General features: G+C 41.4%; 1 long non-coding RNA gene across 1 annotated transcript; it reads right to left on the bottom strand.

The window, feature by feature from the left end:
* Nucleotides 1-5,345: 5,345 nt before the first annotated feature.
* Nucleotides 5,346-22,061, bottom strand: LOC119735464. The gene is made up of 4 exons (XR_005272178.1): nucleotides 21,934-22,061; nucleotides 15,150-15,310; nucleotides 14,374-14,462; nucleotides 5,346-6,172 (listed from the first exon to the last, which is right to left on the bottom strand). It is a non-coding gene; the product is annotated as an uncharacterized LOC119735464 (long non-coding RNA).

The following is a 22,061-nucleotide window of genomic DNA, read 5'->3' as shown; positions in this document are numbered from 1 at the left end:
CGTCTCACTGCGTGTGTTCTATGCGGGCGAGCGAGTTACCATCTCAGTATAGCTTATAAACTATAGTATAGTTATATACTCTATTATAGGACCTCCCTTGTTACGCATTGGGAAATAGGCATTTATCAATACGATGAAGGCAAGTGTTGCACGTGTTAATACCCGCAAAATGAATGTATTACATTATTACATTGTAGGCTCAACTGTACCGATGTTTATTTTTTTCAACTACACATCCAGCTGAGCGTAATTTCAATTATTTACTCAATTATTACTTATTATACAACACCTGAATAAATCCCCGTCATCTGATTGGTGAATTGTAGATCACGTGACATATTATTATTCGGTATAATGCACGGTGCGACCATGCGTTATACCCATGCGTTATACCGTTTCACTTTGCGCTTGTTCCATGACGCGGTATTTGCGTGCAAAATGCATGCTGGTGTGCGCGTTCAGCGTAGCGCGTGTTGTTCCAAAGAGCCAGCGCTACAGCGTTGGGTTCAAACATTTTCGTGAAGGGGTAGTTCAACATCTTTAAAATCAAAATAAATTGTAGTTTATAATTTACCAATCAAATGACGAGAATTTATTCAGAAGTTGTATAAAACAAATAACGAATGTTTTACGTTCGTGCGATGGAAAGAATAATTTCATTCGGTGACAGATTGAATGTTCTATTCCACTCGGCTTCGCCTCGTGGAATAGAACATTTAATCTGTCACCTCATGAAATTATTCTTACCATCGCACTCACAAACATTCGTTATTTGTATACTGACAAGTAACAACTGCGTGTGCTCTGCACTAAAAATGACTCTAGGATAAATTAAAAAAAAAAAGCCATTAAGATACCCGTATTTTGTAAAGGTTTAGGTGTGTAAATGTTCATAATCTACTTATTTGTTTTGATTACTCTTTTATTACTCGGAGACACGTTTTTAAACCGAAAGTGTTGCATTCCACACGAAATGACTCCTTTGAGTTTAGGCCTTAGTTTTACTTTTCTACGCTCCACTTGCTTGGTGTATGCCAGTGTTCATGCGCTGCCACATGATCCTTTATAGAATTGAAGAGCGCTCTCATTTCAAAAGTGTTACAAGTTTATTCTCCCCATGCTTTGGAATGGAATCGGTGGCGCTGTTTATATATAAAGCACTAAATAAGCAGCTTGCCTTGGTTCTTACATTGATAGGAAAGACGGCTTATACCTTCATTTGTACCTGGTAACGGTTTGTGTACCACACTCCGAAGAAGCGTCTAATTGTATCTTAATCACATAATACTTTGCGTCTTTTGCGAGTCTTCACAAATTTAAAGGAGTCGCCAGTAGGTACGTGCGAAGACTTGTCAAGACGAACGGCGAAAGTGAGAAGGCGTCATCATGACCAGCCCTCTCAACACGCGTTCGTCTTCATTACCTTTTGTAGACATTTCTATGTTCCGTGTAGTTAAGAAGAAAAAAAACACACATTTCAAGACGTTGTCACAAGCGCTGTAAACATCTTTGAAACTGATTTTTTGACCGTGATTTCCTTCAGTGTTTTACTTCATTTTGCGAAGGATAACCATAATTGAAAGACTGTTTTCAGAAAAAAGAAAAACGTTAACATCTTAGGCCTACGGTCCATGCAACGTGAGGAAATATTATTTTGTGCACAGGTACACATAATGACTGCAATGATGTATGTGCAGCTTTACATACATATGTTGCAAAGAGCTTTGTTTCCTACTTGTTTTCTCCTTTGTTTCTATGAAAATCTCTAACTCCATAGCGTTTCAACATTATATGGGACACATAGATTTAACTAGAGGGCCGGTGTAGCATAAATTTAGGTATTATGAAATACGTACTCATTGGTGGTATTGCGCATGCTCATGCATAGATAATTGGGAGAGGGACCGGTCACGTGAGAGGGTTTAACCAATAAAAGGGGAAAGAGTCAGATTTTCATACGAGTCAGATTTTCATATGACATCAGCCTCCTTGTTGCCGTCCCACTACATAATTTATATTTCTGTTTTTCGCAGTGGAGGGATCTACTCGCGTCCTGCTTGGCCAAAGTATCATGACTGTAATTGGTTCGTGCAAGACCTGTGACTTTTTTAAAAAATCGTTCATGAGGAATAAAGAAGCAGAATATGCAATTCGAGCGATTCACAATGCAGTGCGCCACCAAGAGTTTGCCGTGGAGAGTCCTCTTTTTAAGTTTACGGTCGACAGAACATGGCCCATTTGAACGAGTGTCAGTAGACAACTTGAGCTAATTTATTATAGATTGGGGCATAGTGGTTCTGCCGTCTTACACAAAAAAACACCATATTGTTGAAAAGAAAAGAAAAGGGTAAACAGAATACCAATCATACGCTTACGAAACTACTGACCGGAAAAACTAACAATTTCAAATGCCTCCCAATCGCCCCCACTGAACATTTGGCATCCCGAGAAAAGCACAGCCATAGGAATTTCCATGATTAGCTAGAATAACATAAAGTCCATTTTTCCGCGATTTTGTGCGTATTTTTCACCAAAACTCTTCTTTTTTTTGCGCGCGAGTGGCTGTTTATTGTAACGTCCCTTGGAAAGTGAATAGCGATAGTCATTGTCTAATCTATCAGTGGTATACGTTTTTGAACAGCGCCCCCATGGGAAGATGGTGTCCAGCCCCAGGACATGTCCCATGTGGGTCTATCTTTAGAAATGAATTTAAAATTCTTACCCAAATTTTAAATCAGTCATTCCTCCAAGAGTGATTACGAATTAGCAAACTTTCTACCCAACAAATAAAAACAAATGAAATTCTCAATGACACTTGAATGGTAAATTACAAAGTACCGCACGGCGGTAACAGACACAGGAAACATGAATGTCACACTCTGGACCCTTGTCAACGTTGTGGGTGGGGGTGTGGGGTAGGGTGTGTGTGTGTGTGGGGGGGGGTGGGGTGAGGGGAGGTGGGGAGGGGGTCGGGGTACCAGCAGCCTGGGAGCTCCAAAAAAGCGGCCGGGGCGAATGATTTTTTTCCCAAACAACATCCGCGTTACATGGTTGTTGAGCGCCCTCTACGATACTGTACCCGATTTATTTTCTTTTCTAATCTGAGGCTTTGGAGTTGTTTTTTTTAGAGGGAAAACAAGTCCCAATTTCATTACGTTCGAATTTATTTCTTGTTTTCTAATTGTATATTTTGTTCTCATGTTTTTAAGAGAAGTAAAGTCCAAAACGTCATAGCGTATACACTATGGAGGGGTGCTGGACACCATCTGACTATAGAGGGCGCCATCTGACTATACATGCACGTTGCAGGGTGCACGCCTGTAAATCCGTCCGCCGAGCTCATGAATAAAAGTTATACTTTCAAAATATCCTATATTAGAGAGTTTTGAGAGCTATAAAATTGGGGAATTGAAGAGATATGGTAATGAACCTCTGGCCCGGACTTGGGGCTTCTAATTCCGAGCATTTTGGATGCTATTGGGCTCGAAAGTGGCGCTATTTTGCCATGTTGTGGAGGGATTGTTTTTTCAAGATGGCTGTTTTTCCGCTTTGGGGAAAATATTGGTCGTCTTCTTTGGGTGATAAATATCTCGAAAAGTCAATCGTCAACCCACCAAAAAATGAAAAGAAAATGAAAGATGACACAATGATCATCATTTTTCTGTGTAGCTTGAATACCTGTGAGAATTCTGAATATTTTAAAAATAATTTTGAAGTATGCGCATTTAGCACTAGTGTCCAAGGGATTTTGTTGTAAGGATGCACCCTGTAAGAGACTGACAATTAAAGATGGCCGCCGCGTTTGCGCTTTGCTGCGGCGGTGTTTTTGCAGTGGGCGGAGCCTATGGGGAGGGGGGCAAAGTATTTTTAAAGGTATCAACAAGGGCTTTTCCGTAACGGATGCTCCCAAATCGTATACTCGTAGGCCATCAGCTGATTACAGCAATTTCGAGTTGAAAAAGGGTGGGGGAGGGGGCATTTTGAGCTTCAAAGTAGCTGAAACTCAAATAATTGTCGTTGGGGGCGCTCTATAGCTAGCAGAGCAAAAAAGGTCACTATTTGAGGGTCAAATTTTGATCTCGGATAATTTTTGTCTTTCAATTTTTTTTTTAAAATATTGACTTTGGAGATTGCCTGCTATTTGAAGTTGCCTGCTATTAAAGGGTGCACGCCTGTAAATAGGCCGAAATCCGTCCGCCGAGCTCATGAATAAAAGTTATACCCTCAAAATATTCTATATTAGAGAGTTTTGAGGGCTATAAAATTGGGGAATTGAAGAGATATGGTAATGAACCTCTGGCCCGGACTTGGGGCTTCTAATTCTGAGCATTTTGGATGCTATTGGGCTCGAAAGTGGTGCTATTTTGCCATGTTGTGGAGGGATCGTTTTTCAAGATGGCTGCTTTTCCGCTTTGGGGAAAATAGGGGTTGTCTTCTTTGGGTGAGAATATCTTGAAAAGTCAATCGTCAACCCACCAAAATGAAAAGAAAGTGAAAGATGACACGTTGATCATCATTTGTCTGTGCAGCTTGAATACCTGTGAGTATTCTAAGTTTTTAGTTTTACCAGTTTGCGTCTGAGGGCATGATGGCCCCATTAATTGTCATTTAAAAAAAATCATCTAAACTCCTGCAAACAGAATGAAATTGTCTCTCAACACTAGATTTATTGCATGTATTGGATTATAATCATGACAACATGTACCGATGTCTTTAAATGGAAAAAAAAAATCATACTCAAATAAATAATAAAATGATAAAACTGATTTTGTCACCTCAATCATTGTTTTCAATTAGTAAAAGAAAACTGAGTGAAGTGAGATTTGACACAATACTGAAAAAAAAGAAGAACAGAGATGCTACAGAGTGATCTCAATGTCTCAAGAGCACAACAATCTGGTTTTATTCAAATTGGTGTAAAATGAAGGCCGTGAATTTCTTTGGAGTTCTGTTGTCGAATTGCAAATGAGGCCCCACCACTGAAAACAAAAGCGTCTGTATCATGCAGAAATACCTGCAATGAAATTTGTAATTAAGGAATCGTCAATAAGCGATGCTGATTCGACCAATGTGTTCATGTATAAGGCGGTCCGGATTGCGCATGCTCTGTTCCCACTTTTAGTGGCAAACTGGAGGTTCATTATTAATGAACAGTGCCGTTATTCATACTCTAGTCTATTTCATATTTAGAATATTAAACAGAGGTATAGGTCTCATTTCGTACCAATATAAATTACCAGATTTTAATGGAAGTTCTGTAACAAGAACGCTTCTCTGAATCTGTCTCCTCGTTGGAACAAAATATGTATTTTAATATATATAAAATTGAACTCGTATTCTGTATTTTTTTAATAACATGTTATTTTTTCCAAGGCCACATGTTTATCAATACAATTCAAACCAACGTGAAAGAACAAAACACCAACACCAAGAGAAAACTAATAATGGAAACGAAATAATGTCCCACCATCCACCTGAAATTATAACTTTCTTTTCTTCTGTAAATGAATTAAATAACATGCAACCTGTCAGCCGTCATTTTTGTGTCTTCGGGTATTTTCCGGAATACATCGTGTCCCAATACACATTCTGCATGAAAAAATCATTAAATTCATCACAAAAATAGGAATAATAGATTTTCAATTTTTAAAGCTCTGCAAAGTATATAATCATGTCTTCAACTACTCAAATTCCCATGAAAACCGTGAATGAAAACCAGATATATCACAGCTCTTAAAATACTATTCATTTTCCCCCATTGGATGGATATCACACAATAAAGGGTTTTGGTGGCACAGCAAATACTGCTGTACAATAGGAATGTTTAGTGTCAGGTGCTAAGTCTTACAAATTGGTTTTGAAGGCACAAAATACCTTTTGACAGCTGACCGGACAATGTTCAGTTTTTTTGAATGGAGCAAAATCAGTTTTACAAAGGCCTCTATCAAGTCAAGCTAGCATCGACAGATTATCGTGGGGATTTCACCATGCAGTTATGAATATGACTTCGCGCCTAGCAATTCTTAAAATAACTAAATCAACGTCACTAATTTTGTGAGAAATAGAGCCGTTTCTTCATGCACAATGTTTATTTGGACACGCCGTAGATTAAACCAATGTTTTGCAGCGAGTGCGTGTTGTTGTTGTCACGGTCGTTCTTTCCTCTTTTATGCTGTTGACGATAAAAAGGGAAAACAGAGAATACATTAAAATCATCCACAGTTTTTTTTTTTTTTTGTTCAGGTGTAACGACAAAAAGAATGCCAATGCTAAGAACAGCAAAGTTAAACTTTGCTGTTCTGATAATGGTTTACATTGTACAAACAAATCCCATGTCGGATTGACCCGGAATCCGGGTCCTGTTTGGCCTGACACCTTTCCGGGTCAGAAATGACAATTTTCCGTGGAAAAATGACTACAAACAAGTGTATTTTTTGACCCGGAGAGTGTCATTTTTTACCCGGAAAAGTGTCATTTTTGACAAGGAAAAGTGACATTTTTGACAAGGAAAAGTGTCATATTTGACACGGAAATATGTAATTTTGGACCCGGAAAAGTGACATTTTTGACAAGAAAAAGTGTCAATGTCGACACTGAAAAGTGTCATTTTTGACTTTTTTTTTATTTGTTTTTATTGTGTATCAGACATAGATTTAAGAAACGTCAGGGATCGTTATGCCAGGGCACCAGACTATATTTTTCTCTCAGCAATGCACACCGGTTCCCCAGGCTGAAAGGATTCCACAGAGGATTTTTGGCGCACACTAACCATAAACACATCAAAGTGTTATTCTTCTAATAAGACTCGATGCAAAGTGTGGGTTTTTTTTCGTTCACGGGGATTGGACTTGGAAATCTCATTTCCGTCTCATCAGCTCTACGACATCGATTGATCGAGAGAAGCCAAGCTGAAAGTGTTTAGATCTGATACAACTCAGCTACGGGTACAGCTAGACCGGAGATTTATCAATATCCGAGTTAGCCAGCTAGAGAAAAATCAATGGCCAGACAGCTTAGAGTCCCAATATCCCATAGCCTGAGGAAAAAAACAAAAGAACAAAATCCTTTGTATATTTTGTTTTACTTCCATTATGACACAGTTTCGAATCTGAGGTTTTTTTTCCCGAGTTCCTTTTACTGAGGAATTTCTTTGTATTTCAACATCTGCGAATTCACCGCCGGTAGCGTTCCAGATACAGAGCGTGCAAAAAAAAGGTGCAACCTTCAAAAAAATGTGCAACATTATTTTGTGTTGGTCATTGTGTTACCGGAATCTATGGAATCTTCTTGAGATATCTAGGGGATGTGTAATAAATACTCAAGGGTGTGTCACGTGCAATGTGGGAATCTGGGTAAATTCGAAATTTGCCAAGGGCAAAGTGGGAATTCCAACACTGCGCGGCAAAGTGGAAATTATGTCTTTATGTATGCTATAGGTTTTCCCGGCCAATTTCGCCAAAAAAAAGCATTCGAATTCATCTTGGTAGTGGCCAATTTGAAGCGAAGTAGCGCCCTGCTGTCATTCCCGTGGTTCGTTGAAGAAAAAAAGAAAAGAAAAGAAAACAAACAAACATTGAACCGTTTTAATGATTTGTTTTCTGAGTGCTGCATTTGTGGGCACACCCTGTGGTGTTCGGTATGCCCTACTGCACCATATAGGTATACCATCAGCACCAATTTCATGTTGCTGCTTAGCTAAGCAAGCCAGGCAACACTGTGATATTTTCGTAGGCCCTCAAATTGTTCGTAAGCCCCCGAGTTTTTCGTAGGCCCTAGGCACAGTGAGCCTATTGGATAATACTGTCTGCAAATGCTCAAGTTCGCAAAAATAACGATCGTGGCAATTTCTGTTTCCCCCTAGGTATAGTTCCAACACTTGCTCTTGTCTTGCTTCCGGTATGGTGGGCATATAGGTATGTTAAAAGCAACGTCCACACAAACCGACGTCCACACAAACCGACCCGAAACAGCTATATGAGATTTTTTTGCAGGGAGGCGTGTAGCCTTTCGCCCAGGCCATCGTGCCTTGGAGCGGCGGAGTTACGAAGACCCGAAGCGACTTGAGCAAAGATTAAGTCAGCTAGCACCAGTGGCAAAGCCACGAGGCCTTTCTCAACTTGATTTTGTTGAATTATTCATGTTTTATGCAAATAAGTTTAACCAATCACAACGCGTATTTTGCCTAGTCGCTTCCATTTTTAAAAGAAGGGTGAGTAAGGAAAACGCAAGAGCAAATCACTGTAGGTTCAGATGAAAAATAAGTTCATACAATCAAATAATTTCTTGAAATACTTTTGTAAGTAAAGTTAAAATAAGATAATGTAAGAACAATTACGCTGTCACGATCTCGTGGAAAACTAGACTCGCATTTTTTGTTTTAAAATTTTGTGCAAGCATCCGGGCGCGTCGACGCGTCCGAGTATCAAGGCACGCACGCACGCACGAAAAGGTTGATGATTGGTTGGAATTTTGCTACCCTTTAGGGGTAACCAAAATTAAGATTATAAAGAAAAACATTAGAATTTCTCGACAAGTTAGAAAAGGCCCAGTCGCAGTTTCGCCGCTTTGAATGCGGGCAAGTTAAGCCACGATGGCCTTGGCAAAAGGCTAGGAGGCGTGCTGAAATGTAGACTGGTATTTTTCCTCATAGGTCCAACGCCTCATAAGTCCAACGCCTCAGAAGTCCGACAGCCATTATTAATTAATACAAATATTGCGTAAAATGTCAGACTGTTAGCGCCTCTAATTGTTAGAGTTAGCGATTACACATTGACATTAAGGGATGCACCAGACCCCCCCCCCCCCCCCCCCCGGATTTACGCCCGTAGCATCAACCCTTGCGCCACAAACTGCGCGCTGGTGGACTGATTTGCGGCCAGTAGTCCATGCTATGCACATTTTTATGTTATTGTTTTTAAATCTCGTTCTTGCCTTGTCTGACAAATTAACCTTTTCTAAACGGTCCATAGCTCTGATGCCTCATAGATCTGACGCCTTGGTTTTTTTTCCGACGTCGGACTTATGAGTCGTCGGACCTATGAGGCGGAATAAATCAAATTTATGCCTCATAAGTCCGACGCCTCATAAGTCCGAAATATCGGACTTATGAGGCAACTATGAGGCGTCGGACTCATGATACGGCCCCAACCTCGTCCCCAGGGTGTCGAACAGTACGCGCCCACCACTACCTGCTCTCTCACCCTGGTATTGGATCACTTGCTTGTGCAAGATTTTTTTAAGACGTATGCAAATGAGGAATAGTCTGGTGCCTGCATGTGCGTTACATTATCGTTCGTTTTTGTATGCAGTGTCTGGGGTAAAAACAGAGTCAATTCGTCGCAGCACGAGCACAGCATAAGTTATGAAAACACGATTTAATACGGGCGATTCACAATAGTGCGCCTCCAAGAGTTTGCAACACGTTGGCCAATCACAATGCGCGAAATCTGTCGACCCAATGCGCGTTTGGAAAAGGTCTAGTCTGGTTCCCAGACCAAAAGATTCTGACTATTCTCGATGAATCTTAGGTCCGGCAGCCTCCGGTAATACATTGTATTACAATTTACGTCACGTGACTAAAACGGGAGGAATTCCTCCTTTTTCCGAAAATTTCCGAAGTTTGCCGAATTCGTTTCGTCGACAATCGGATAGCGCCCGAGTATTTCCGAATATAATATAGGTTTAATTAACTGCTTATTGCTTGTTAATTTTTTTTTAATGAGTTGATTCATTGCTTTCATTTAGAAAACTTGAAATTCAACGACGATTTTGTGCATCAAATATACTCGGATCGTATGGGCGAACCTTTTGCTGCGTCATGTACAATTTTGAATTTGACGACCGTTACTGAGATTTTCCAAAACTCGGTCTTCATTCGGCTTCGCCTGCTAACAGTGCTATTTAGGTGCCTAATTTTGAAGATTCCAGATCAACATTAGTCAATGATATCTTACAGAAACATCAAACTGTATTATCATAACTGTATGATATTACGAAGCAAGTGATTTACTTAAAAATTTGATCTGATCGAACATTAAAAGCTAAAAGTGATAAAGCGAAATCGGAAGCCGAGCTTTGAAAAAGGACCATCAATGTCGTAATGTTTATTTTTAGCCGCGGAGGCTGCCTGACCTAAGATTCATCAAGAATAGTCAGAATCTTTTGGTCTGGGAACCAGACTAGAAAAGGTCGACAGATTTCGCGCATTGTGATTGGCCAACGCGTTGCAAACTCTTGGAGGCGCACTATTGTGAATCGCCCGTATTAATTAAACTGTTACGATCTTATCGAGACAACATGCAGTATCACATGTCATATTAATATGAACAAATTGGGAAAGGAAAGGAATTTTTTTGAGAAGGCGTGGACGAATGATCGTGTACAAATGCTCCTTCTCACGAATGTTTTTTAAGGATTTTTTTTGGGGGGTGATAGGCTTTGGGGGGGGGTTAAAGGCTCCCCCCACCCCCCCTCCCCCCCCCCCCCCCACGATGGCCTTGGTAAAAGGCTAGGAGCGTGCTGAAATGTAGACTGGTATTTTTCCTCATAGGTCCAACGCCTCATAAGTCCAACGCCTCAGAAGTCCGACAGCCATTATTAATTAATACAAATATTGCGTAAAATGTCAGACTGTTAGCGCCTCTAATTGTTAGAGTTAGCGATTACACATTGACATTAAGGGACGCACCAGACCCCCCCCCCCCCCCCCGGATTTACGCCCGTAGCATCAACCCTTGCGCCACAAACTGCGCGCTGGTGGACTGATTTGCGGCCAGTAGTCCATGCTATGCACATTTTTATGTTATTGTTTTTAAATCTCGTTCTTGCCTTGTCTGACAAATTAACCTTTTCTAAACGGTCCATAGCTCTGATGCCTCATAGATCTGACGCCTTGGTTTTTTTTCCGACGTCGGACTTATGAGTCGTCGGACCTATGAGGCGGAATAAATCAAATTTATGCCTCATAAGTCCGACGCCTCATAAGTCCGAAATATCGGACTTATGAGGCAACTATGAGGCGTCGGACTCATGATACGGCCCCAACCTCGTCCCCAGGGTGTCGAACAGTACGCGCCCACCACTACCTGCTCTCTCACCCTGGTATTGGATCACTTGCTTGTGCAAGATTTTTTTAAGACGTATGCAAATGAGGAATAGTCTGGTGCCTGCATGTGCGTTACATTATCGTTCGTTTTTGTATGCAGTGTCTGGGGTAAAAACAGAGTCAATTCGTCGCAGCACGAGCACAGCATAAGTTATGAAAACACGATTTAATACGGGCGATTCACAATAGTGCGCCTCCAAGAGTTTGCAACACGTTGGCCAATCACAATGCGCGAAATCTGTCGACCCAATGCGCGTTTGGAAAAGGTCTAGTCTGGTTCCCAGACCAAAAGATTCTGACTATTCTCGATGAATCTTAGGTCCGGCAGCCTCCGGTAATACATTGTATTACAATTTACGTCACGTGACTAAAACGGGAGGAATTCCTCCTTTTTCCGAAAATTTCCGAAGTTTGCCGAATTCGTTTCGTCGACAATCGGATAGCGCCCGAGTATTTCCGAATATAATATAGGTTTAATTAACTGCTTATTGCTTGTTAATTTTTTTTTAATGAGTTGATTCATTGCTTTCATTTAGAAAACTTGAAATTCAACGACGATTTTGTGCATCAAATATACTCGGATCGTATGGGCGAACCTTTTGCTGCGTCATGTACAATTTTGAATTTGACGACCGTTACTGAGATTTTCCAAAACTCGGTCTTCATTCGGCTTCGCCTGCTAACAGTGCTATTTAGGTGCCTAATTTTGAAGATTCCAGATCAACATTAGTCAATGATATCTTACAGAAACATCAAACTGTATTATCATAACTGTATGATATTACGAAGCAAGTGATTTACTTAAAAATTTGATCTGATCGAACATTAAAAGCTAAAAGTGATAAAGCGAAATCGGAAGCCGAGCTTTGAAAAAGGACCATCAATGTCGTAATGTTTATTTTTAGCCGCGGAGGCTGCCTGACCTAAGATTCATCAAGAATAGTCAGAATCTTTTGGTCTGGGAACCAGACTAGAAAAGGTCGACAGATTTCGCGCATTGTGATTGGCCAACGCGTTGCAAACTCTTGGAGGCGCACTATTGTGAATCGCCCGTATTAATTAAACTGTTACGATCTTATCGAGACAACATGCAGTATCACATGTCATATTAATATGAACAAATTGGGAAAGGAAAGGAATTTTTTTGAGAAGGCGTGGACGAATGATCGTGTACAAATGCTCCTTCTCACGAATGTTTTTTAAGGATTTTTTTGGGGGGTGATAGGCTTTGGGGGGGGGTTAAAGGCTCCCCCCACCCCCCTCCCCCCCCCCCACGATGGCCTTGGTAAAAGGCTAGGAGCGTGCTGAAATGTAGACTGGTATTTTTCCTCATAGGTCCAACGCCTCATAAGTCCAACGCCTCAGAAGTCCGACAGCCATTATTAATTAATACAAATATTGCGTAAAATGTCAGACTGTTAGCGCCTCTAATTGTTAGAGTTAGCGATTACACATTGACATTAAGGGACGCACCAGACCCCCCCCCCCCCCGGATTTACGCCCGTAGCATCAACCCTTGCGCCACAAACTGCGCGCTGGTGGACTGATTTGCGGCCAGTAGTCCATGCTATGCACATTTTTATGTTATTGTTTTTAAATCTCGTTCTTGCCTTGTCTGACAAATTAACCTTTTCTAAACGGTCCATAGCTCTGATGCCTCATAGATCTGACGCCTTGGTTTTTTTTCCGACGTCGGACTTATGAGTCGTCGGACCTATGAGGCGGAATAAATCAAATTTATGCCTCATAAGTCCGACGCCTCATAAGTCCGAAATATCGGACTTATGAGGCAACTATGAGGCGTCGGACTCATGATACGGCCCCAACCTCGTCCCCAGGGTGTCGAACAGTACGCGCCCACCACTACCTGCTCTCTCACCCTGGTATTGGATCACTTGCTTGTGCAAGATTTTTTTAAGACGTATGCAAATGAGGAATAGTCTGGTGCCTGCATGTGCGTTACATTATCGTTCGTTTTTGTATGCAGTGTCTGGGGTAAAAACAGAGTCAATTCGTCGCAGCACGAGCACAGCATAAGTTATGAAAACACGATTTAATACGGGCGATTCACAATAGTGCGCCTCCAAGAGTTTGCAACACGTTGGCCAATCACAATGCGCGAAATCTGTCGACCCAATGCGCGTTTGGAAAAGGTCTAGTCTGGTTCCCAGACCAAAAGATTCTGACTATTCTCGATGAATCTTAGGTCCGGCAGCCTCCGGTAATACATTGTATTACAATTTACGTCACGTGACTAAAACGGGAGGAATTCCTCCTTTTTCCGAAAATTTCCGAAGTTTGCCGAATTCGTTTCGTCGACAATCGGATAGCGCCCGAGTATTTCCGAATATAATATAGGTTTAATTAACTGCTTATTGCTTGTTAATTTTTTTTTAATGAGTTGATTCATTGCTTTCATTTAGAAAACTTGAAATTCAACGACGATTTTGTGCATCAAATATACTCGGATCGTATGGGCGAACCTTTTGCTGCGTCATGTACAATTTTGAATTTGACGACCGTTACTGAGATTTTCCAAAACTCGGTCTTCATTCGGCTTCGCCTGCTAACAGTGCTATTTAGGTGCCTAATTTTGAAGATTCCAGATCAACATTAGTCAATGATATCTTACAGAAACATCAAACTGTATTATCATAACTGTATGATATTACGAAGCAAGTGATTTACTTAAAAATTTGATCTGATCGAACATTAAAAGCTAAAAGTGATAAAGCGAAATCGGAAGCCGAGCTTTGAAAAAGGACCATCAATGTCGTAATGTTTATTTTTAGCCGCGGAGGCTGCCTGACCTAAGATTCATCAAGAATAGTCAGAATCTTTTGGTCTGGGAACCAGACTAGAAAAGGTCGACAGATTTCGCGCATTGTGATTGGCCAACGCGTTGCAAACTCTTGGAGGCGCACTATTGTGAATCGCCCGTATTAATTAAACTGTTACGATCTTATCGAGACAACATGCAGTATCACATGTCATATTAATATGAACAAATTGGGAAAGGAAAGGAATTTTTTTGAGAAGGCGTGGACGAATGATCGTGTACAAATGCTCCTTCTCACGAATGTTTTTTAAGGATTTTTTTTGGGGGGTGATAGGCTTTGGGGGGGGGGGGTTAAAGGCCCCCCCCCCCCCCCCCCCCCCCCCCCCCCCCCCCCCCCCCCCCGCCGGTAGAACTGCGCCTGGGTCAACGTAAACATTGGTAAATGACTCCACCAAGCTAGCGTCTGTATCAAAATCGTATGTATACATACCTAATAATGCACACAGTTCGTGTAACGTTGGGGATCATTTGGACCTAACCGATAGTCGCATAGGCACGTCATCCCCTCGTGATAACATTCTGTGGAAACAAATTAACAAATCCAAGAACTTGTTTAGGTTGTGTTGCAGTTTATAATAGGGCTCAAATTTTAAACTCTTTAAATTTGCTTACCCATTTCTGTTTTGCATGTTAAGCCTCAGCCGTGTTACGGTTTTTTGCACAGTAGGATGCTATTACTACTATTGCCTTCGATGCTGTTGCAAGGGACTCTCAGAGCATGAACGATGCCCTCTTGCGAATAAATAACTGCCTCATGGAGTCCTGCATTGGTTGGCTAAGACGCAGACTCAATGACAGCTAGCAAGACGGAAATGCTCTAGTTTTTATCAAAATACACCGCCTCTAAGTTTTCGTTCATTGTATTCAAAGGGGATTCGTATTGGTAAGTTGTGGACAGCTGTATCTGCCCCGATGGGCCCAATATGGGCACCCATATGGGCATGCATTATAATGTGTGTGCCCAGATAATTGGCATATTGGCCGCGCCCCATCTGGGAATGTTACCTGGGGTGGGGACGACGGTTTCGTAGCCCCGTAGAAAAGGGCACAAGTAAACAAAGTGTGACGTCATCACTAATCAGTATTGAGGCTTATTGACGAAAGAACATTGATCCTTGCTGAAGCGTCAATTATCACCACAATTTCAAAAGTTTGTTTTTCTGCTAATCAGCTAACTCCATCCGTTTCTTTCTTTCTCAGACTCACTTCTTGAGGATCCTCCTCGCCCCCTCTTCGCCATTGCCTCGTACAGCTCAAAGAGCGCCTCGGTGTCGTCCTCGTTCCCAGCGCTAAGCGCAACCACCATTAAAGTGGCAACGGACAGGATCAGCAGGAACGTGCGGGATGCCATTGTTGGTTTAAATCACCTGCATTGGAGGGGGAAATGGTTCAGATCATTTCCAAAAGTCCTAACTTCATGGTGCTATTACGGAAAGGGAAAAATATATCGCAGTTCAGTCGTCATTGGCGGAGCTAGGAGCTAGGGGATTCCCCTCCCCCAATTGTCTTCCTTGCCTCCCAGTTTTCCCCGCCGACCAAGATAATTAAGGTAAAAAAAAAGGAAAAAGGAAAAAAGGGTCTCGAAGTCAAAATTTTAAGACTGGAAACCCTTGGAAATGTCCCTAAAGCGCACATAAACACGTACATGAATTGATTTTGAACAGCGCACCAAACGTCAAATGATGTTCAGCCCCCTTCGATTTTTTTTCCACGGCACAACTACACACGCATTTCGTGATCTGCGCGGCGCCCGACTATAATCAAAACTATGGGCAAAATCACCACTCTGTGCAGGGAGTTTTCACACCATTGAACTAACCCAGTAAAACATCTATGAAGTTATTTTCCGATTGTAAAAAGAAACCCTTGTGTATTTAGTATGACTTCGGTGGATTGAAAAACAATAACGAGCACACTTTTTTTTGTTCAATTAAATTGTGAGTAAAGCCTTTTTTAACTCAAAAATTTGTGTTTTGTATTTCAATGTATGTACTGTCCTAAGCGCGTATCTGTATCTATATAAAGACTGGATAGCGAATAGAGAGCCGCACAATTAATAGACTTGACTCAAGTCGGAATTGCCTTAAGTCGGTATCTTAATTTTTTTAAAAAGTAGCAACAATCACTTAGTTTACGTCTTTCCAGAAGCCCGACAAGCAGTGACAAGGTACACTTCAGCGCGCGTTCCACTTCAGTGCCGTAAAACAATGCGCACACACTGTATGTACATTGTACAACACGCGTATTACACGTACATGTGTGTGCATGTATTGCACAGCATGTGCATACATGTGGTGCAAAAGTTAGCAATTCCGACTTGATCAATCTGGGTTGCTGCATCACTTGAAAATAACATGTACATGTACGTTTTTAACATGATGGTCCGGATTCGACGCATGAGGGCGCGCGTTATGTACTGTTAGTATGCGATATGCGCTGTGAGTGGATTTACTATTATAGGCTCAGACCGAGCGCAACCCAGACTAGGCCAAGTCTACACAATGAATGAATTTGACGCCAAATTGGTGAGACCGGTGAAACCGGCTGGTGATCTACACAGGACAAGTCGCCGTCTTTATATACAACATGATTTCTTTTGTAACATCGCGGTTCACTTGACTTATATTTTGACCACCACCACCACTGACCAAGGTTTACAATTTTTCTAACGACGTGATTTACTTTTTTAATGCCGCACTTCACTTTTTCGGCGTTTTGGATATAATAATCACTACGGAAATGTGTCCCTTTTAGAACATCATAATATGTGTACGTGACTAAGTGCGCGTCAACTGTTGATACAGCGCGCGCGTATTTACGCGCTGAACGTTCGTATTATACGCAGCTATCTTCGTGAGACCGGGGGCGAATTGTTCAACATGCAAAGTCTACTGTGACTGGTGTATGGATATCCGCTATCCAGTCTTTATATAGAGATCAGTGATAGATATAGAATAAAAAGACTAGATCGGCAGCGCGTCCACACGCGCGGACTTTCATGGAGGGTCACGTGCTGGAGGAAAGATACAAAATGCGCGAAAACGTGACGAACACAACGACGTTTACGTGCACAGTGCACCATTATCACTAACTATACTCGGTGTGCATTTCTTGCTTCACGCGCGTTGAGCTTGGTCACGTGCTGGAGGAAAGATACATTTAGCTTCATTACTTTACGTTAATTTGTTGCACTGATCTCTATATAAAGACTGGATAGCGGATATCCATACACCAGTCACACAGTAGACTTTGCATATTGACCAATTCGCCCCGGTCTCACGAAGATGGCCGCTTATATACGAACGCAGCCTCGACTCCAGGGGCGCGTGCTCGTTCCTTACACTAACCCCTGGCTGTGATGATGACGTAAATGACGCTGAATGGCTATTCACAGCGTACTGCGCGGGCATTTCGAAGATTGCACGCCGGGCGCGCCCATAATGCGCTCGCGCTCGCGAGCTTAGCTTTGCACGTAACGTCACGTACGAAAAAAATAATTATGATTCAAAAGTCGCGATGCCTGTACGATATGGATTATGTCAGCCGCGTTTTTCGCTAAAAAAACCCATGTATCTGTGGTTGTAAAGGCACGAAAGGGGTACGTACATTTAATACAAATCTTTGCTAATTAACACAACGTCCAAACGTTGTGTTTGAAAGGATTGATTCTTCAAAATCACAACTTTAAACATTTTAAAGATGGCGTCGGCACGTAAAACGGATAAACTGCAGCCCTAATTATAATGTACCGTATTTTGGTATATTTAAATTACACAATTCCAGGGGTTACGATCGCGCAAGGCATAATGGTAAACAACATGGCGCTGCAAGATCGTACCCACGGGGCACGAGGTTGATACGAACGTTCTACGCGAAAGTTGATGCGCATTTCGGTCACGTACACGAATTATGATGTTCTAAAAAGGACACATTTCAGCACTGATTATTATTTCCAAAACGTCGATAAAGGAACTCCGGCTTAAAAAAAAAGTAAACCACGACGTTAGAAAAATTGTAAACCGTGGTCAGTGGTGGTGGTCAAAATAAAAATTCAAGTGAACCGCGATGTTACAAAAGTGATCATGATGCCTATAAAGACGTCAACTTGTCCTTTGTAGATCACCAGCCGGTCTCACCGGTCTCACCAATATGGCGTCAAATGCATTCATTGTGCGGCTCTTTATCCGCTATCCAGTCTTTATATAGAGATCAGCAACCTCGTCCCCTGGGTGTCGAACAGTACGCGCCCATCACTACCTGCTCTCTCACCCTGAGAGAGATCATTTGCATGTGCAAGATTTTTGAACACGTATGCAAATGAGCAACAGTCTGGTGCCTGGATAATGCGTTACATTAACGTTTGTTTTTGTATGCGGTGTCTGGGGTAAAAACAGAGCCAATTTGTCGCAGCGCGAGCACGGCGTGAGTAACGAAAACACGATTTTTAAAATTAAACTATTACGATCTTATCGAGACAACATGCAGTATCATATTTCAGATTAATATGAGCAAATTGGAAAGGAAATTAGTATTTTCGAGAAGGCGTGGACGAATGATCGCGAAAACACGTACTCAACGTTGTGAATAATAGCACCAAGCACACGATAAAAATCCATTACTAGCCAATTGCGGTATCGAATCAGGATACAGGAAGAAAGTTTGCTATCCAGGGTTTACTATTGAAAACAAGGTTGGAAATAAAGTGAGCACTGGGGACGAGGTTGAGAGATCAGTGATTTGTTGCGCGTCCACGAGATGTTTAAACAATAAAAATGGCGGAGATTTATCGCACAGTGAATGGGCGCGTGTGGACGCGCTGCCGATCTAGTCTTTTTATTCTATATCTATGAAGACTAGATCGGCAGTGCGTACACAAGCGTACGTGTCCAGCCAGCGAATTTTTTATTTACACAATAGTACAGGGTGACAATTGTTCAGGCGACTTGCCCTGTAACCTTTTACCTACGCGCGCGCGTATACTCTCTCCACGTGTGTGAAAGTATATAATTTAGGAATTGCTTAGATTGGTCGAGCACCGCCGTTGCCTAGTGGTTAGGCATGCTGGCTAACGATCAGAGGTCCCGAGTTCGACTCCCTGCTTTGCATAGTGCAAGTTTTGCTCTTTTTTTCAAAAATGTCAAGTTTTATCTTAGAAACGTTATTTTTCAGTCGGATACTACTTGTATAGCAGCAATTTTCTTTTTCTTTTCTGATCCGAGGCTCTGGAGGATTTTTTTAAAAAGGAAAATAAAGTCCGAAATCCGCACCAAGTTGAAAAATAGTAGCCTCCACACAAGCCTGGTTATTAAAACCATGCCCCATAGGAAAGCGCACAAAGTACCCCAGATAGTTGTGTAATAAAAAATATCGCGTTCTGTCATCGGCGGCGCCATTTTCAGCGCGTGGGGCAAAAGTTGCGTTACGAGCACTTTTTTTCCGTAGGTTTGTATGGTATACAATTATTGAGTGGATCAGCGAAGAATGGGAGGAATATTATCGCAAGGCAAAATCTGGACTTTTCCATTTCACGAGGCGAAGTCGAGTGTACTGGAAAAGTCCAGATTTTACTGAGCGATAATATTCCTCCCATTTCACATTTTAAAGCCACTCAATATTTGTTCTATATAACTGACATAAAAGATCCTTGACATTTGATATATTTGAACTTTCATTTCAATACAAAATTGGTGAAAAAATATATTTCTCTCTTCCCAGGCCAACAAAAAAAATCTCCGGTTTCTGGTATGCGCGCGCGTCGCCCTAGCCATGCGCGTCGTCAAAATGAAAAATGTTTTTTTTTTCAATAAAAGATGATGTCTCAAAACCGCCAAACTCACTGGTTTGACTGGAATCCTGCTGCTGCACAATTTCAACGTGATTTTAGATGGGGTTATGATCGAGAATAAGCTTTATGTGGCCTCTCTGGACTCCCGTAATTATATTTGCACTAAGTTTAGTCGGGCACCATTTGCAGTCATCAGCCGACATTTGAGGCAAAAAAAAACAGGTAAAAAAAAAAGCCGCGTCGCCGCACCATTTTTTGGGCAAGCTCCATACCAGAAACCGGAAACTTTTTTGGCCTTTATGCTTCAGAATTAAAACAGAGTATGTATATTGCCCCCTAACCTTCATCAACTTACAGAATAATGATCATTTGAACGTCTTTTTTTCTCGTACTTGTTGCGTTGTCCTTAAAGTTAAATTCAAGGCAGTCTTTAAGGGCAACACCCAAAACATTTGTTCTTCATTGTCCCTCCTAAGGACATGACATACGCTGTTAGATTGAGATCAAATGTTCCCCATGCTTTTTCGAAATATACACAACAATCACACCCATCATCTGTATATACCCCTCAACCCATCCTTCTATCCGCCAATGTATTCAGAATGAACAATCGAAAACGCATCTTCAAGTTTTCAGGGGCATTATTATTGTCATTAAAAGTCATACATATAAAATGTATTCCAAGTAAATTGTTCTCATCCAAAAAGGATAATAATATTGACATATCTAAAATCATCCATTCAAACATTTCACAATTTATATTAAATAATTCAAGTACGAGGTAAAAATGAAGCAAACTTCGAGGTGACTATCCAGCTTGATTATTGAATTTTGTTTGAGACACAATTACTACTGGTCAAAAATGTTACTTTACGGACACAAAAATACACGTTAGTGCACAAACCTACGGGAATGTAGGTGCAGGTAACGCATAATATAGTACTGTTATTTCACCCACAACCGGGTACACATGTCCACACTCGTGTTAAGGGTCTGTTTATTTTACAGAACGAAAAAAGACCCGGAAATTTTGCTGCGGAAAACGAAACGTTCCGGCAGCAACATTTCTGGAACAGTTTTTCATTCCGTATAAAATAAACAGAACATTAACACGAGTTGGGACATTTGTACACGGTTGTGGGTGGAATATCAATATGAACTTACTATGTTATGTGTAGGTGATTGGGTAGATGTGGTTGATTGTAATCACGCTAATTAGCATATTTAAAATTTGCATTTACGGAAAGATCCGTATAATTACGCCGAAAATACGGAATATTTCACTTTACGGAGTAAGTCAATTTACGGGCATGTTTAACAGTGTGCTCTATTCTTATAGACAAATTTCAAATGAGCACTGAAGCCGAGGGCCCCATTGCTGTATTTTGTTGAGAGGATTAAAAAAAGAAAAGGTCCTCAATTCATACAATGGCTTATCCTGGAGAGCCTGGGTTTCAACGTTAATTTGAAATGTGTCTATTGCCGATATCCCCTAAATAATTTAACAAGCATTTCTTCCCAACCTCCATCAAAAACTATAAAACATTTCTCTCAGTGAGTTCAAGCTTTCAGGGTACAGCGTTTGTTTATGGTGTAAATCGAGAACACACACGTGCAACATCATCGCTGAATCGAGGACAGGGACCAAATCGAGGACGACCTCGATTAGAAAACGTGTACAAAACCATGGAGAGCCTTTGCGAAAAAGTTAGTATAAACAAAGGAAAAGGGAAGAGGAACAAAAGAAAATCCTCGATTTACACCATAAACCAACGTGCTAGTGATTTCACGTCGGCGAAGGGCAAAATTCAATTTGAAAACGCTCAGCAGTGTTTGTTCTACCCGATGCTAAACGTTCTGGCGTGATGCTGGGTGGTCAGAGAATTATGTCGACCTTTGCAATTGAATTGCCAAAATCTTTGCGAGACACCCAGCAAATGTTTAAGGGCAGAGATCGAAGTTGGTCAGCGTGTCAGCGTTTGCTAAGTATCAAATGGCCACTCCATATCGTGGGAGAGTATTTTATCCATGACCCATAAATATCAAAAGTGAGACATACAAACTTGTTAAGCGAGAGGCAAAAATAATACGATACAGGGTATAGGCAAACATATGGTGCGGCTCGTGCTGCCAAACACATCTCGGTCCATTAAAACGAGTCCAGCACACAGGGCATACACGAGGATAACAACAACAAGACCTTACCTTTTGTCATGCAATCAGGTGTTTCTGGCGAGCTCCAAGATTGGTGTGTTCCAGCAAGTGTCGTTAGCAGCCACTCGTGGAAACTTTATAACCACGCCGTTGGTCGGCGTTTTCTTTCCAACGTGCAG

This window comes from Patiria miniata, unplaced genomic scaffold, assembly GCF_015706575.1.
Source record: "Patiria miniata isolate m_02_andy unplaced genomic scaffold, ASM1570657v1 HiC_scaffold_29, whole genome shotgun sequence".
Lineage (NCBI taxonomy): Eukaryota > Metazoa > Echinodermata > Asteroidea > Valvatida > Asterinidae > Patiria > Patiria miniata.
This window is presented reverse-complemented; position numbering and strand designations above follow the sequence as displayed.